At 36.9% G+C, this 18,645-nt stretch overlaps 1 protein-coding gene across 2 annotated transcripts in view; it reads right to left on the reverse strand.

Moving 5' to 3' along the window:
• The window catches only part of LOC126334713 (uncharacterized), a 127,583-nt gene extending 110,975 nt beyond the window's left edge, over positions 1-16,608 (reverse strand). Inside the window, exon 1 of one of the 2 annotated variants that reach the window (XM_049997224.1) lies at positions 16,168-16,608. The gene's annotated coding sequence lies outside the window, so the exon portion shown is untranslated. The remainder of the gene's footprint in view (positions 1-16,167) is intronic. The other variant, XM_049997223.1, reaches the window with a different exon arrangement.
• Between the last annotated feature and the right edge of the window lie 2,037 nt (positions 16,609-18,645).

Genomic DNA, 18,645 nt, shown 5'->3' on the forward strand with positions numbered 1-18,645 from the left:
AATAAAAATAATAATAATAATAATAATAATAATAATTTAAAAAATAAGTTAATACTGGCTACAAACTATGCTCATACATAACAATGGTGTGAAGGATATCACAGAAGCTATTAATTCTGAAGAATAAATGGCCATTCATGCACAAGTGATATGTTTGTAAATAAAAACATCATAAAAAAACACAAGAGAATTTAATGTATAAACCTATATGGTCTTTATCGACCTTGAGAAGGCTTTTGACCACGATGAGAGCTGTGATAACCTATGGAAGATTATTTTTATGTGGATATCCTTATCGCTTAACAAAGGTAGTGAAAAGTCTTTACAAAAATACATGATTGTAATAAACAAAACTAGCAATCAATCAGAAGAAATAATTATCAACAAAGCTGATTGACAAGGATATGGATGATCAGCTACCCTTTTTAATACACTGGAGGAAAAAAATCCCAACACCAAGAAGGAATTGTGTGAGATAAACAAAAAGTTGATAGGCACATTTCTAAATCTGAAAGTTGGCATCTATTCAATATTTCATGCCAGTTGCATAAGGGTTGCACTAGTAGTGCCACAATGAGGATGCGAACCTGGTTTGCTTTAAATACACACTATAGTAATCATGATCATTAGTTACCTTTGAGATCGGCTATAGTGGGTTGAAGTTAGCAGAGCCAGGAATGCCTTTAAGACATTGAAGACACCGTTATCACCAGCTCACTGAATTAGAACGAGGTCATGTAACAGGGGCTGCAAGACCCTACATGTTCCTCCCAGAGAAATGCAGAAATACTTGACAGGAATGTAACCACTGTATATCATTGCTAGCAGTAGTGGTCACTGGAAGTTACAGATAGCCAAGTGGTAGTACTGAGAGGAAAAATCATCATGTTTGGCGTATGGTTCATTGTACTGTCTCTGCAGCAGTTGACACCACACTGGCAGAATAAACTGTAACAAACTGGTTATTTCAAGGTCAGCTCCGAGCCACACATCCTGTAGTGTACATTCCACTGATCCCAAACCACCATAGTTTCTATCTTCAGTGGTGTCAAGTGTGAGCTCATTGGAGGCTGAAGTGGAGGCCTATTGTCTTTTCTGAAGTAAGCCAGTCTGCCTTGGTGCCAGTGGTGGGTGTATGTTAGTTAGGGGGAGACCAGGTGAGCACCTTCAACCAACCTGTCTGTAGCCTAGAGAAACACTGGACCTACACATGGATTTGGGTGTCTGGGGTGTGATTTCATATGACAGCAGGAGCACTCTCATGGTTATTCCATACACCCTGTCTGCAAATTTGTATCAGTCTAGTGATTCGACAAGTTGCACTGCCATTCACGAACAGCATTCCCAGGGGCATTTTCCAACAGGATAACATTCAACACAAACCGCTGTTGTAACCAATAAAGAGTGTCAATGAGTCGCATTGGTCTACTTGATCACCATATCAGTCTCCAATCGAGCATGTATGTTACATCATCAGACAAAAAAAATCCAGTGTCATTCACAACAAGCATTATCCGTCTTTTATTGACAAACCACATGCAGCAGGCATGGAATTTCACCCCACAAACTGAATCCAGCAACTGTACAAAACAATGCATCCAAATTTTCATGCTTGAATTCAACATTCTGGCCATTACTCCAGTTATTACTGTGCCAGCGGTTCAGATTTGCTGTGGCTTTTCTTGCACGTACCTTACCCTGTGATCTTGCAATGTTAATCACTTAAATATGTTACCTAGTCAACTGTATCCCCAAAATTTCATTACTCTACATTAATTATTTCTTGATGTTGGGATTTTTTCCCCTATCAGCATATTTACATGGAATTCATTCTTCATAATTGAAAATGTAAAGTAAAAAGTGGAATTAAGATAAGGAAAGAGGAATAACTGAAAGTATTTTATTTGCAAATGATATTGTCATTATTCAAAAGAATGAAGATGATCTCCAAAGATCAGTGTGTGAGCTCAATGAAAAATCCAAGAACTATAACTTTAAAAAGTCTAGTAATAAAAGCAAAATAATGGCACTCCAAGAAAAATATCCAGTTACATTAAAAAACTGTTTTGGATAATTTTTTAACAAGTCTCTCAAATCTCTTATTTTATGTATGATATAAGCTTTCATTCTGACTCTGATATTGAAAATAAACCACACAAATTCCAACCTGTCTGTAGTACAATTAACAGAAAACTGAGCCATATAGTACAAAAAGTACAAATTCTGTAAAGTGATGCTGATTCCTGCGTTATCCTAAGGAAGCGAAATCTGAGCTGCCACCAGATAAATACATAACAATTCAAACATTACACATGTGGTTACTAAGGAAGACAAAGGGCTGGACAGGGAGAGACATGATGAGAAATGAAGATATTCGAACAGAATTAAATATTTTCAATAAGAATGGAAAAAATTCAAAAAGATAATGAATACTGGAGACAACATGAAAATTAGAATTACCCAGACGATCCTGAAAGATAAGCAAATGGGAGAAGAGATATTGGAAGACCTCAAAAAAGATGTGAGTGATTTTGTTCGTGAATTCGGAAGAGTAAGCAGACTAGTCCTCGAAAGGAAGATGAATATTATGATTATTGTATTCCTTATACACGTGAATGACGTTCCACTTAATATTTAACAAGCAGAATTGATACTTTCTGCGGCCAGTACTACTGTTATAATAAACCTCATCAGAGACAAAGCAACTTAAGAGATTTTAAATGGTTTTACAAGAATTATTAAATGATTCTCAGAAAATGGACTCTGCCTTAATTTTGAGAAGGCATGCTGCACTGATTTCTGAACAACAAATAATGAGTAATGCCAACAATTGATGTAGCACTTGGAGTCAGTGAACAGGATAGAATGCTCCAAATATTTGGGTGTAAATATTCGTAAAAATTGGAACTGGAAGAAGCATATTATTGAGATGCTCGAACAATTAATTTCAGTTACTGTTGCTCTTCATATAACTGCTAGTCCTGGAAACAAACAACTCAATCTTCTGACATGTTCTGCACATTTCCTTTCAATAATGTCTTATGGATTAATTTCCTGAGGCAACTCACCATTTGAAAAGAAAGTACTGATTTCATAAACGCAAGCAGTAAGAATAATATGTATTCACCCATGGTTACCATGTAACTCTTCAAGGACTTAGGCATTTTAAGCGCACCATCACAATTCACACATTTGCTAATGAAATAGGTAATTCATCACGGTTTGAGAAGAATAGTGATGCTCATACCTACAACACTACAGAAAGAAATGACCTTTATTAGCCTTTATAAAATGTGCCACTGACTCAGAAGTTCAACATGAAGCAAAACAAATTTTTGGGCACTTGTCCAATACCATAAAATGTCTTACACATAACAAACCCAGTTTTAAATATAACCTAAAATTATTTCTTCTGGGTAGGAAAAATACGATCTTTATTACCCTTTATTAAAGCTGACACCCGCTTAAGACAGAAGTTCAACATGAAGCAAAAAAAGTTTTTGATCACTTCTGCAATACCATAAAATGTCTGACACACAGCAAACTAAGTTTTAAGTATAACCTAAAATTACTTTTCCTGGACAACTCCTACTCCACTGACACATTTTTATTTAAAAACTGGCAGCCCGTAAAAAATTATATACACTCGATGAATCACCTAGAACTTGCACTGCAAATATTCCGGCAATGGGAAGTGCTGTTGATGTGAAGTCCACACAGAATGCATTGGCAGTCAGTGGCCCGTACTGTTAGCCAATCATCAGATTTTTTAATAAAAGTGAATTTATTGTGCAAATGAAACAATGCCTATTGATATCAACAAACTAAAAGTAGGGTCAATTACAATGTCAGTGGTGTTCATTGCAGGAGTCTAGTGTGAGCCATTTATGAGCTATTGTATTTTGAAGCAACTCCACACCGACAATTTTTATGCCATTTAATGTGCGTAGTTGCTAGGTACGATTTTGTTATGTTTGCTTACAGTGTTCTTGTGTGTTCCTTGAGAGCACTGTGACTTGCTGATCAGTTAGCTTGTGATAGTTCAAGCAGTAGATCATGAGTGGACAATAGGAATTACCAATCCAGCAAAACCCGACATGCTCATGAAGAATCCACTTCAGTTTTGTACAGTGTGTGCAACAAGATATCAAGATGTCAATGATCTCAGCAGTTACAACCAGCTACAAGAAAGTGGTAGTGTAACAGTTAGACAACTTAACAGTAGGAAACAAGTGACAACTGAAAATGGGGAAATTAATGTTCTTGCTGCTTTCACATTTGATCTGCAGGTTAGCTCCCACAAAATTGCATGACACGAGTCAGGTATTCTCCTTCAACATAAGTTCCATACCTGTCCCATCTCTCTCCATCACGAGCTACATGGAAACGGTTATGAGAATTGTTTTAGTTTTGTACACGGGCATTGAAACACGATACTCCTGATGTATCATGAATCTTCTTTAATGATGAAGCCACATTTAACAATTATGGCCAGGTATACCACCAAAGCATGCACTATAGGTCTCTTGACAATCTTGTCTTCTCAAGTGAAACATGTAAAGTAGTGTAAATGTGTGGAGTGGGACAGTGAATTATCAGTTCTTAGGCCCATTTTCATTAGACGGAACACTGAACGCATACAAGCATTGCAGCCTTCTAACAGACCATCTTCCACGGCTGCCAGAAGACGTTCCTTTGCAGACTAGGAGGAAGCTATGGTACCAAAATTATGGCTGTCTAGCAAGGGCACAAAGTACTACAGCATGTCTTCACAATTTTTTTTCCAAATTGTTGAATTGGATGCGGAGGACCTGTACCTTGGCCTACCCGTTTCCTGGATTTGACGCCTGTAAACTTACTTCTGTGGGGAAAGCTAAAGGATGCTGTCTACAAGGACATACCAACTACACCCGATGTTATGCATCGACGTATTACTGCAGCCTCCTCGGACATATCCGCTGAAATTCTACCATGTGTGCAGCAGTCATTCCATAGCAGACACGAAGCATGTACTGCCGCTGCCAGTGGACATTTTGAACACAATCTGTGATGCTCAAACGTCTCATTACTGGTCGGAGTCCACGTAACTAGTGTGTGCACTTACGTCGTTTTTAGGTGTGTGCTACCACGGGTACTGAACAAGTGTGATGTGGAAACTATTCAAATACGATATCTCATAAATGACCCACACTAGAATCCTGCAACAAACGCTATTGACGTTCTAATTTACCCTATTTTTAATGTCGTAGGCATTGTTCCATTTAAAAGAGTGTATATTGGCACAAAAAATACATTTTCTGAGTGTTATTACAATCTGATGATTGGCTGACAATATGAGCTCCTGACTACCAATCCATTCAGTGAAAACCGCTCATCAATATTACTTTCCATCGAACAGTGTAGACAGTAAAATTGAGAATGTGATTATTAGAAGGATTCCGTGAGAATTTGACCTGTAAAGGAACTAACCTTCAAGATTGCTGAATGATTTTCACTGTGGTGTGAAGTGTAGGAAAATTTGAAACTTCCTGGGCAATTGCAATATGTGCTGAATTGTGACCTGAAATAAACACTTTCACCTTTCACTTACCAACAGGGCTATCCAGCATGGCTCATAACCTACCCTCAGTTTTACATCTACTAGCACCTTGTGCTAGCCTACAGACTTCAAAGAAGTTGCCTGTAAAAGGCAAACACTCCAGGTTCAATTACCCGACCAGCACACAGTTTTAATCTGGCAAGAGTTTCACGACCTTTGAAACTACCAATAAAACAGGCTCATGTTTGGTTGTGTTGACTGAATAGATAAGAAAAGTGTTGCAAATTGGTGGTTGGTTTATTAAATCATTTGGTAAGTGTATTAGTTATCTCTACTGGGTTGGTCCTCAAAGAGACATAGTGAATTGCATGGAAATTTGCTATTGTTATTGTAAGAACATGTCTTCATAGTATATTTGAAAAATACAACACCTTCTTCTACATACACACTGCATATGGGTAACAGTAATAAAATCAGAGGTTGTGGCACATACACATGATCATTATTCTGCACAGTTTCCGCCAGAAGAATAAGAAAAAGAGGGCCTGGAAAGAATGATGGTACAACCAACAGTATATCAGTGATGTAAAACAAACTTTTTGTTCAGCTCCTTGTCAAAACCAACAAAATGCAAACACTGAAAAGCCACAAAATGTAACTATAAAAAGCTGCAAAATATGAACAAAACAAAAACTAATGATAACACAAACAGAAGGAAGAAGATGCATGAAATATGCATATTATATGACAGTCACAAAAAAGGCCTAGCTGGAATTATGTTTAACATGCAAACCGAATTTAAAGTAACAGGCACTGCTAAACCTGGAGCTCCTCTCTCTAACATACTGAAAAGCTGTGAAAAATTTTTACAGAAAAGTTGTGACTTTTATACAAATAAAAGCCACCCAGGAACAACAACTCAATGGGGAGTGCTAGAAAAATTCTTCACATGAAGAGTTTTGTAGTAAACATTCCTCACCAATACGACCTAACAGAAAGCTCATCTGTACACCACGAACAAAATGTAGTGCATGAGCAAGCAAGCAAAGTATGTAACAGTTTTAAGCACGTTAAATTTATTGAGGCAGGCAGTTTACTTAGGGAACACTTCACAATATATGGTCTGCATAGGAATTGTAAGGCGAAAAGAGAATTATGCGCGCAGATCTTAAATTTTGTTCCCAATACCAAAACAGAGAAACATGAGACAATCCCACAGCCAGAAAAATAAACAGCTGGACCATATAAATTGACATCTTGTGCAGCATGTTCAATGAAAGGTTCCATTATCAAGAAACAAAATCTGGTTGTACCAGCAGTAGAAGAATTACTGACAACTGATTTGACAACACACACTAATACAATATCACGTGCCAGGACACTCAACACAGTAGGCTGTCAGAATTATCGGAATCTTCAGCAGCAATCACAAGAGCAGTGAAGCTAGAAGAAAAGAGACTCCAAGACTCCAGGAGAATTTTTGGTATCCTTCACTACAGAGGAAGAGGGCATAGCAGAGGATCAGAAGCCCAAATCTCCAGTATGTGTGCTCAGTGAAATTACACTGAACTAACAATTCTAAAAAATGGTGCAAACCAACTCTACATTTTTAGTACTTTTCTACCTGAACTTAAGAGGACTTAATAAAATAGTCCAGTTAGTAATGAATGTCAATGATACTGGAAGTGAAAAGCAACATGACATTATGGTTCACCAACACCATGTCAGTAGTGGAATTCAAGTGGTGTGCATTGGCAGGTTCAGTTTATCATTTCATTACTATAGACCTACTGTGAAGAAAGGTGAAGTAATGATTTATGCTAGAAATAATGATGTATTTCAAGTCCTAGATTTAAGCTTTAAAGTGTCTGGCATAGAACTGACAGCACTTACCACACCAGTTGTCATACAAAATATTATCAATTTATAGGGTATCTGTAGGTAATCTTTCTCAAACAGAGTGAAGTAGTCTCCAACAAATTGTACAAAAAGTTTACAACCACATTATCTGGTGACTTTAACATCAATTTCTTGGCTCAATGTGGTAAAAGTGTGATAAGCTCTTACAATTTAGTGCAAGTAGCAGCTTTACCCACTAGGGTAACTGACTGTTCTAGTCTTCATTAGTAATAATGTTTTTGTCGATAAGTCTAAGCACAGCAGCTCGACAGTCAGTCAAGTCCTAGGTATGCTGTCAACCCATGATGCTTTCTTACTACCCTTCAGTTCAATCTTATGATAAAACCAAAATTGTGTAGGAAACAATGATACTAACACATAAATAAAGAATGGAGCCATACAGACAGAAACTACAGCTAGTTGACTTGTCTGTACATAATGCAGCAGTAGTTAACACAAAATTTAATGAATTTATTAATCAAGCTACAATTCTTTTTGTGGAAGTGTTCCCAAAGAATAGAGTTAAAGGAAACCAGTGAAACATTACATTTAAGCCATGTATTACTCAGGGCATAGAAACATCATGTGAAACAAAAAGGGACTTGTATGTATTAGCTAGAATGTCTAACAATAATGAAATGATGAGGTAGTAGAAAATGTACTCTAAGGTATTAAGGACGGTAATACAAAAATCCCAAAGTATTTACTTAAAGAGAAAACTGATGAATCTAATAATAAAATGAAGATCATACCGAATTATGTGAAAAATGAAACAGCGAATGATTCAGTGCCAAAGAAATGGTTAGTTCAAGAAATGAGTGCAAGAAAGTTGTTGATCCTGAAATGGTGGCTAACATTTTCAACAATCACTTCTTAATGTTACAAGCACAACAGAATGCTTGGGTTCTGTAAATAAAGCTACAGAATTCTTGATGTATGTTTGGAAAATGACATGAAGACACTAGAAAAAATAATTGTGTCTTCAAAAAGTAAAAATTTTACTAGAGCTGATAACATTCACAGTAACTAATTGAAATATTTCTGCAGAGAAGTACTTAAAGCCATATTGTCGTATGTCACTTGAGGAAGGAGTAGTCCCTGACAGATAAGAATATGGAAATATATGGCCAATTTATAAAAACAGAAAAGAGGTGCTACAAACTATCAACTAATTTCATTACTCTAAGTTTTTTTCTAAGGTACTGGCAAAATTAATTCCCAGCAGAATGGTCGACCATCATAGTAAACACAACATCCTCAGCAATAGCTAGTTCGGTTTTCAAAAAAGATTATCAACAGATGGTAACGCATTTGTTGATAATGTTTAGGAACCCATATATGACAACATGATGTCTACTGGAATATTCTGTGATAATCTGTCTAAAGCCATATTCTCCTCAACAAAGCAACAACCTTTAGAATAAGTGGAATAGTAGACATGTGGGTTGAATCTTACCTGTATGGCAGAAAGCAGAAAGTAATCATGGAAGGAATGCATGGTAACAATTTATCTTCAGACTGGGGATCCATTGCTACCAGAGTGCCTCTCACTTTAGAATTAAGCCCACTGCTTTTTCTAATACATTTATGGAAAACAGTCACAACACCAAAAACTAATTAATGTAGAGTAATAAAATTTTGGGAACACTGCAAAATCACAGGTTAATGTAAGAACGAGATAAGCCATTGCAAATGTGAACTGTTGGTACATGAATAACCAGTGTAACTGCCAAAATGTTGAATGCAAGCATGCAAACGTGCATGCATTGTGTTGTACAGATGCCAGATGCCGATTTGTGGGATGATGTTGCATGGCTGTTGCACCTGGTTGGTCAACACAAAAATGGTTAACGCTGTTCGTGGATGACACTGGAGTTGCCATCTGACAATGTCCCATACATACTCAATAGAGACAGATCTGGTGATTGAACAGGCCAAGGCAACATGTAGACACTCTGTAAATCTGTTGGGATACAACAGCAGTGTGGGTGAGTGTTATCCTGTTGGAAAATATATCATGGAATTCTGTTCATGAATAGCAGCACAACAAGTCGAATCATCAGACTGACATACAAATTTGCAATCAGGGCGCGTGGGATGGCCTCAAGAGCGCTCCTGCTGTCATTCGAACTGTTGGGCGAAGGATGTGAGAGCAGTAGGTTACCGTAGGTTGAGGAGGATGGGATAATTCCGGGAGTGAAGAGTGTGTTGTAAGGGTAAATTCAATCTGTGCACTTCAGAAAAGCTATTGGTGCAGGGGAGGATCCTGATGGCTAGGGCAGTGAAGCAGCCATTGAAATTAAGCATCTTCTTTAACTTCTTAGACCTTGGCTACAGTTTGGCAGTGACCATTCGTCATGGCTGACAGCTTGTTGGCAGTCATACCAATATAAAAAGCTGTGCAGCAATTGCAACAGAGCTGGCATAAATGAATTCTGTACATGTGTATAAAATTATGACAACACTAGAATGGATGTGGCTAAAATGGATAAATTAACAATAAACTTAAAATTGAATTTGACACAAAAGAAATTATGAAAAGTCTGCTAGTATCACGGAATACCTTGGTATCAAAGTGTTTGCTCCTTGGATAAAATCATCTTGGTTTTCAAGCCGCGTCAATTCCAATAAAATTCTCGAGCTTTCGATGGCTAGATCTGCCATTGTTGTCAGGAGTAAAACTAATGACTGCCAGGGCTGACACTATTTGCCACATATGATTATGGCTGCTAGCACCAATGAGAGAGGGCCAAAATGGTGTGCGTGCAAAAGGCAAGTTGGGCAGCTCATAGCAGCTCCAGCCCACGGGACCAAGTGACGACAGGTAGTGTAAGGGTCTGGCGCCAGGTTTGAAATTGCTGCTCCCACCTCCCTACAATCATTAAGCATCTGCCATTGCTTCCTTTCAACATCCAAAGCCCGCCCCATGCCCTACTCAGTGTGTAGGTCTGGTCTCTGTTAAAATTATTGCTGTTCATTCTAATCTCAGGCACCTGTTTTATAACTGAGTCCCATTGTTGATGCATGAGTCAAGACTCCTGTGTTCTCAAACTGTATTTTGTGTCCATTTTTGAGGCAATGCTCAGCTATGGTCAACTTGCCAAGCTCCCTTTGCTTAATATGTCTCTTGTGCTTGGTACAACGATCTGCGACTGTGTGAATTGTCTGGTCTACATAGATGCTGCCACACTCACAATGGTCACCAAACACCAAGCACATGAAGCGCTATGTTGTCTTTAACAGGGTGCAACATTATCTCATATCTTGGGGGCAGGCTGGAACACTGGTCTCAATCCATACCTCTGCAGTACATGTCCTACCTTGCTGCTTGTTGCCACAGTATGGCAGGGAAGCTACCAGCTTGGCTTCTTCTGCCGATTCACAAAGTATCCTTCTTCGGTGACACCTGAAAGCATTTACTCATTCTTCCAACAAAAACATTTTAAATATTATTTTAGGGGGCAACAATTTAGAGCTTCTATAAATTTTTGGAAAATCGTGGTTTGCACACAACTGTACAGTCACTTTATTAAACAACCAGTTTCAGTCAGAAACAGACAACACTCAGGCGCAATGTGATATTATAGATCAGATGCATAAGAAATCGTAAATAATGACAATCATAAAGCATAAACCAGTGTGGTACATCCAACTACAATAAATCAGGACTGTAGACAGTAAATAATGACAACCAGAAGTAATGCCAGATGGTGTGTGAAGAAAAGAAAGTCACGAAGAGGCAATGTTGTTTTAACCTGGAAAAAACACTGTAAGCAATGAATTTGCAAAATTTTGCAGGGCAAGACAATTCTGCGTAACTGAAAAGATATAACAAAATAATGGTGCGTTTCTGGGTATACAGCCGAGTTGTTGGTTCCCATTTTCTATCCACCGGGGTGCCTAAAAATTTTGTATTTGAGAGTTCATAAATTTTCGTAAAATAAAGAACAAACCGCCTTCAGTCACAAGTTGCATTTATTTATTGCACTATGCATTTCGAGCCCTGGAGGCTCATCTTCAGGAAGCACCTGAAGATGAGCCTCCAGGGCTCGAAATGCATAGTGCAATAAATAAATGCAACTTGTGACTGAAGGCGGTTTGTTCTTTATTTTACGAAAGTAAAACAGTCGCGGACGAAACACTGGTAAACAATGGATAAAATTAAAATTCATAAATTTTATTGCTGTTTATATATATTTAAGGAACCTGAAGATTTTATTTGTTGTCTGAAGCTGCACAATATTAGTTTCTGAAAAGAAAGTGTTGGGTTATTTGTTGTGAACCATTTGTGCACTTGATTAGTGACTGTCTGGACTGTAATCTGTATTTCGGAGTTAGATCCTTTGATCACAATTTATGCTGCACACCAAGAAAAACAGTGGCCCAATGATTGAACTCTACGGGACTCCATACGTTACATTTGCTTACTCCGAGTTTATTGCTATATCTTCCCCCATTAAGACAACTCTGCTTCCTGTTTTGTAAGAAGGATTCTGGCCAAGTCAGCACTGTCCTCGATAGCATGTTGTTGAAGTTTTTGTGTGATATGGTCTACACAGTCATGTTACATGCCTTCCTTCACTTGTGTATTTTGATATCACAACCTCATCTACATCTATACCCTGCAAAGCACTTTGGTGAATAATAGAGTGTATGTCCCACTGTAGCAGTTACTAGGGCTTCTACCTATTCCATTCACGTAGGGAGCACAGGAAAAATAACTGAATGCCCCTGTACATGCAGCAATTACTCTCGTCTTATCCTCAACATCCCTATGTGCGCAATATGTAGGGGATTGTAGTATATTCCCAGAGTCATCATTTAAAGATAGTTCTTCAAACTTTGTTAATAGGCTTTCTCAGGATAGTTTTCATTCTCTGCTTTCGCATGGCATCATATTCTGGGGTAACTCATCATTGAGTAAAAGAGTGTTCATTGCACAAAAGCGTGTAATCAGAATAATTGCTGAAGCTCATCCAAGATCATTCTGCAGGCACTTATTTAAAGAGCTAGAGATCTTCACTGTAGCCTCACAATATATATACATCCACTTCTGAAATTTGTTATTAACAATCCGAACGAATTCAAAAATAATAGCAGTGTGCATGGCTACAACACTAAGAGAAAGGATGATCTTCACTACTCAAGGTTAAATCTAACTTTGGCTCAGAAGGGGGTAAATTATGCTGCCACAACAGTCTTTGGTCCCTTACCTAATAGCATCAAAAAGTCTGGCAGATAGCCACATAGCATTTAAAAGGAAATTAAAAGATATTTCTTAATGGCAACTCCTACTCATTAGATGAATTTTTGGATATAGTAAGTGGGTAATTTCCCCAACCCCCCCTCCCCAACCCACACACACAAAAAAATTGTCATGTAATATTTTGTGAAATGTAATATCTTGTATAAACACCTTTTATTAACCTGTCATGTTCCACATTATTACGAAGTATCGTATTCATTATCTATGGAACAAGTACTAATCTAATCTAATCTTTATGTCTACCTTCAAAAGCCTTCCATTTCAGTTCCTTCAGTATCTCCATGACATTCTCTCATGGATTAAACAAACCTGCAACCATCTGTGCTGCCCTTCTCTGTATACGTTCAATATACCCTGTTAGTCCAATTTGGTATGGGTCTCTGACATTTGAGCATTATTCTAAAATCAGCTGTACGAGTGATTTGTAAGTAATCTTCTTTGTAGGCTGATTGTTCATCCCCAGTATTCTACCAATGAACAAAAGTCTACCACTTGCTTTACCCGTGACAGCCTATGTGATTATTCCACGTCATATCCCTACAAAGTGTTCCACCCAGGTATTTGCATGAGTTGGTCGCTTCCAACAGTGACTCACTGACATTACAGTCATGTGATACTACATTTTTTCGTTTTGTGGAGTGCACAACTTAATTTAATATATCAGATAACCCACTAGTTTTCACCACAGGATTACACAGATGCAATACGTGACTGATTACATCTGCAATTGACTTTAAAACCTTTTTTTATTCAGCACTATATTCAGAAAATCCTGTGTTTTAATTAATATAAGAGGTTTCCAAAATTTGTTCAGGAGTTATGTGATTGAAACAAAATGTGTTGTTCGGGCTAGTTACAAGTAATCAAGCAGGCCTATAGACTCTGTTGGAGGCAGATTAATGTGGTGTCCTGTTTCTCAGCTACAGTGAATTCGGTGGCTGCAATTTTTTAATATTCTGGTCTGTGACATGAGAGAAATGTGAAATCGCTTCCTTTTCATATTTAATGTTGCTATGTGTCTCACTTTTTATTATGTTTCATTCATAGTTTGAATTGCTAATTTTTTGTGCATAATGCAGCCTTTGGTCCACCTGATAATACATGTTAAGTCTGAAGTATCTACTGTAATAAAATTTCACCAATAGGCTTGCACCACCCCTCTGTTCCCTGTAACCCCTTTTTTGTAACTGTGTACAAAAACAATGGTACAGCAAAGTATGTGAGATCTGGCACTTTTTTATACGAAAAACAGGTAACACAGCACACAGAATGGGAGAAATAAGATCAGTTATTGAAACAGAAGTTCAATGATGTGAAAAACAAATACGACAAAGAAAGTTAATATTTTCAAGAAAGCAAGATTAGTGTTAAAGTTCTCATTTATGATGATGTTATTAAATGCAGAGCACATGCTTGAGACAGAAAGGAAATTGGTTGCACTGTTTTCAAAATAATATGCCCAGTATATACTTCAATGGTTCTGAGAAACAATGGAAAACTTAAAACTTGGATAGCTAATGGCTATTGAAGAACTTGGAGAAACTAAATAAAGGTTTGGGAAAGGATGACTCACAAGCAACACAAATTAAGTTTGCAGGACAGCATTTCTAACTTAAGATAAACACCAATGTTACATGCTGTGATAATAAAGATTAAGATGCTCCTATTCCTCTCTGTCTGTATTTTTAATATCAGACGTTTTGATGTGCAGAGCAATCAAGATTATTATCTTGACTGGTTGTGCTTATCAATCTTGCCTATGTAACTTGATTTTATCTCAGAAATTGCTACAACAAAATTATTGCTGTTGGGACTAGTCATTTCTTGTATTTGCCTGATATAAAATAAATCTGAACAGTGCAACCTCAAAATAGGTTAAATGTGCAATTCCTTAGAAAAGAAAGAAACCTTTTACAATTTTATGTTTACAGAAAATTGCCACATATTTATCCTGGAAATTTTGGCAACATAACAAGTAGTTTATAATAATAATATTGTGTAAAAGTCTCAAAAATAAAGAAGGCCTAACAAAAATTTACTTTATATAGCTAGTTACACACAAAAAAAATTTTCTCTGTTTCCTTTGCAGCCAAGTACCCCATCTACCAAAACCTTTTTTGTCTTACGCTTTAAAGAAAACTGAAATGATCATGTAAAGCAAACACAGAGCCTAACTGCACTGTCAGCAAAAGCAATATTTGTAATTAGGCACTATCTAATTTCTGTTCCGCAAATTAAAGAAAACTATCAATCGAAACAAAATTTGTGGGAAGCCTGAGAAGGTGCAAACTGATTTTCACCACTATATTTTAATGCGTGGTTGCGTGTTGGCCATACACAGATTACTAAATAACTATCATACTTACTCACTTAACTTTAGCAATAAATAGAAATTCCTCTCCTTGAGGGATACCCTCCCCCCCCCCCCCCCTGCCCTCAAAACACACACACACACACACACACACACACACACACACACACACACACACACAAAGAGAGAGACAGAGATAATGTATTTGACGAAGTCAACTGCATGGTATACACATACACACTGAATGGTGAATAAATAAAAATATGAAACATAAAAGATAATTTGGTTGTGAGTTGTTGAGGGCAACGAATGTGAGCCAAAATCAAGGTTGTGGTAACAGATTGACCTTCAGGTAGCATGTTTACGTTCGTGCCATTTTTATATGTACTTGTTAATATTTAAAACACTTTTCATCATAAAAACAAAAACTGGAAAGTAAATTCAGGAAGAGAGAGAAGTTCGGAGCATGGACCTACATCAGGAAAGTATGCTTTCTACATACAAAAAACAATCTTCAATACAGTGCCTGCAAATAAAGACTATAAAAACATTAGCTATGTTTATAGAAAAGTTGACAAATATGCTACTGAGTACTTATATACCATTTAGACATACATCTACTAATGATGACACAAATCTGTCACATTTTCCAGTAATGTGAATCAATTTCTTTTTCTGCAAGAATGTCTTTCATATAAAGTAAGTACCATAATTCTGTTGCTTGTCTGGTTTGATACCTTCATACAGGCAGGTAACAAGAATGCTGTAGAAATGAGCAGAGCGAAACGCAACGATAACAATGTGAGTGAAACTGAATATATGACGCGGAATGTGCATGTGATTAGCCAATATAGGCGCGCATGATAACTACAGCTGAGGTAAAACGTACATAATATGGTAAGTCGTCGAATACAACAGAGTTATCGTTGTATTAATACAAGCCAATGGTATAAGATAAATGAAGTATGATTAAAAACAGACGTAATGTTCTTCAAAGAAAATACCGTACTTCAACTGGATGGTGTGGGGGGGGGGGGGGGGGGTTACTCATGATAGTCTTATGCGACACATATCCTACAAGTGAAACTAAGTTATAATACGCAACAAAGTATGTACTGTACTACTTCTCGCAACTTTAAGCGTAATACTCACAGGCATTACGACGTTTCAAAATTTCTTAAATTCCCGTCAGCAGAATTACGACGGAGACTTCACTACACAACGATGAAGGCTTAACGCTTCTTCCGATGTATTTAATCACAAATGAGTACAACACATAGCATTAACAAATTCCGCATATCACAACAACTCTGAACTGTACATAACATACTAACAAAGGAAGCACGGAAGTTGTACAGCAGAGACTCTAAGCGGAACAAAATTACACTACACCTGAACACTTGTACAACGCACACCTAACAAAACACGTGACATATAGCTGTGGGAATCACCGACCTATTACCATCAACATTACCTAAAATAAACAGCAACAAGATATTAACCAATAAATGCAATTAAACCAAACAAAAATATGTAGGGCTACTTATAACTACTTTTTCGTTTCAAAATTTAATTTCAGTCAATCATTAAAATACTAGACATCAAAGATTAAACCTGAGGGACGTAAGTCCTGGCATGGAAAAACACGTAACTTCAGTATCTATAAAAAAAATTTACTGTAAGTAAAGATGATATTTTTATTTAGAAATATTACTTTGTATGAAAGGAATTCAGTTACTCACCGATGGCTTGGAGTAAATTCACGTGGTGATGTAATTGTTTATCTACTTTCTTTAATGTTATATTCTTCGCTGGACACTTGTATAATAAGGGCAACAGGCTCTGCGAATTATATGCATTACCGTAAAATTGAAAAGTGGATACTGAATTAGTATTACATACTATTACAGAAACATACAATACCATATACGGGTTTTAGTGGTAGTAGTAGTAGTGCTTATTCAGCCAGAGACAATTTATATTGCTCGGATTTCGTCACAAAATACATAGCAAAATACACATATGACGATGCACATTATCCTACAAATACAAAGGTACACAATGCCCTACACAATCTCACATTAAAACAGTAGTAGAACTTTGATTAATTGCTGAAATGATATTTTAACGCATTATTGTTCATATTTAAATAAAAAACACACAGCAGTTTTAACACTTCTGTCCAAAATACTAATTTGGATCATAGCAAACGTCTGACTGCAAATACTATTGGCACTGACTATGGCACATACCGTAGTATCAACATAGTTCATGAATATAATTACTTGCTACTAGGTTGTTGAAGGTACTCATTTACACTGTAACAGCAGTTGGTCATTAAACACTTGAATATTGCTTCCTTCAATGTAGACATTTTTTCATTTCTTTTGTATGCACTAGAAGTTTGTTATACAATTTTGTACCTTGAAAAATTATTTGTTTCTGTGTAATAGCCTTGTTTAATCCTTTACATGGATATTATGGCACATTCTTGTATTACACGAATGCAGGTCTGAACTGCTTTGAGTGTGTTAGCCTTGACCTTTGTCATTATTCTAGCAGCTCCTTTTTGTAGCGTAAAGATAGTTTCTAGATTCCTGCTTTTATGGCCCTAAAAAGTGAGACAATAGGTAATAGCAGTGTGAATAAAAGCAAAGTAGACATTTCTGCTACACTGTTTACTAGATAAATTAGTAATTACATATAGTGAAAAGCAAGCAAAACTTAACATGCTAGGGGGATAGTAGATGTGCGTTTTCCAATTTCAATATTCATCTATGGATGCACCTAAAAATTTTGTGATAGCTACTCTCTTAACTTCTTTATTTTGTATTCTGAAGTCCAGGACACTTTGTGACCTCGTTTTCTTGAAATGGGTGTAACTAGTTTTCGAAATATTTAAAGATGACATATTCATTTCAAACCAGCTTTGTAAAATTCCGAAACCCTAGTTGCAGATGTGTACAATATTTTGGAAAACCTGTCTCAAACAGGTAAATGAAAGTACTAGAAAAAGCATTGTATGAATCATCAGTTGTAATTTCCCAAAATACATTTCCGCAGCTTTCTTCCGCTAACATCTGTATAAAAGTATTAACTTTTTGTGTTTAGCAGTGTCTTTCATATTCCCACTTAACATTTTATTAACTTGGTTAAGTATTTGCATGTTTCATGGAAATTCTAAGCAAAAACGCTGATATGTCGAATAAGTCTGTTTTATTGTAGACTTTCTCAGTGAAGAATATGACATACTGACCATTTGCAAGCGTTCTTTTTTTTTCATACTGTGCACTTATCTGTACTTCACTACAGATGCGACCATGGAATATGTGTTTCATCTGTTTGACTTTGTGCATACACTTATGTTTCCTACAGCACAACTATGAAAGCGCATTTGCGCATGCATAATTTCTTGAAATTGAAGGCTTTTTGTTTTCCTGGCTTTGGTGGGAATCTCTTGCACTGTGTAACAGACGACAAGCAGCTGGTCCCTTGTGTGCTCCGATGTGTGGTGTAATGGAGGTGTGCCATGAGGTGACTTATGTTCAATAACATCTGTTGACTACAAAGGAAGCATGCTTAAATTTGTAGATGAATACATACTAAGAGAACTTATATGGGATCCCGCTT

Source organism: Schistocerca gregaria, chromosome 2 (genome assembly GCF_023897955.1).
Source record: "Schistocerca gregaria isolate iqSchGreg1 chromosome 2, iqSchGreg1.2, whole genome shotgun sequence".
NCBI lineage: Eukaryota > Metazoa > Arthropoda > Insecta > Orthoptera > Acrididae > Schistocerca > Schistocerca gregaria.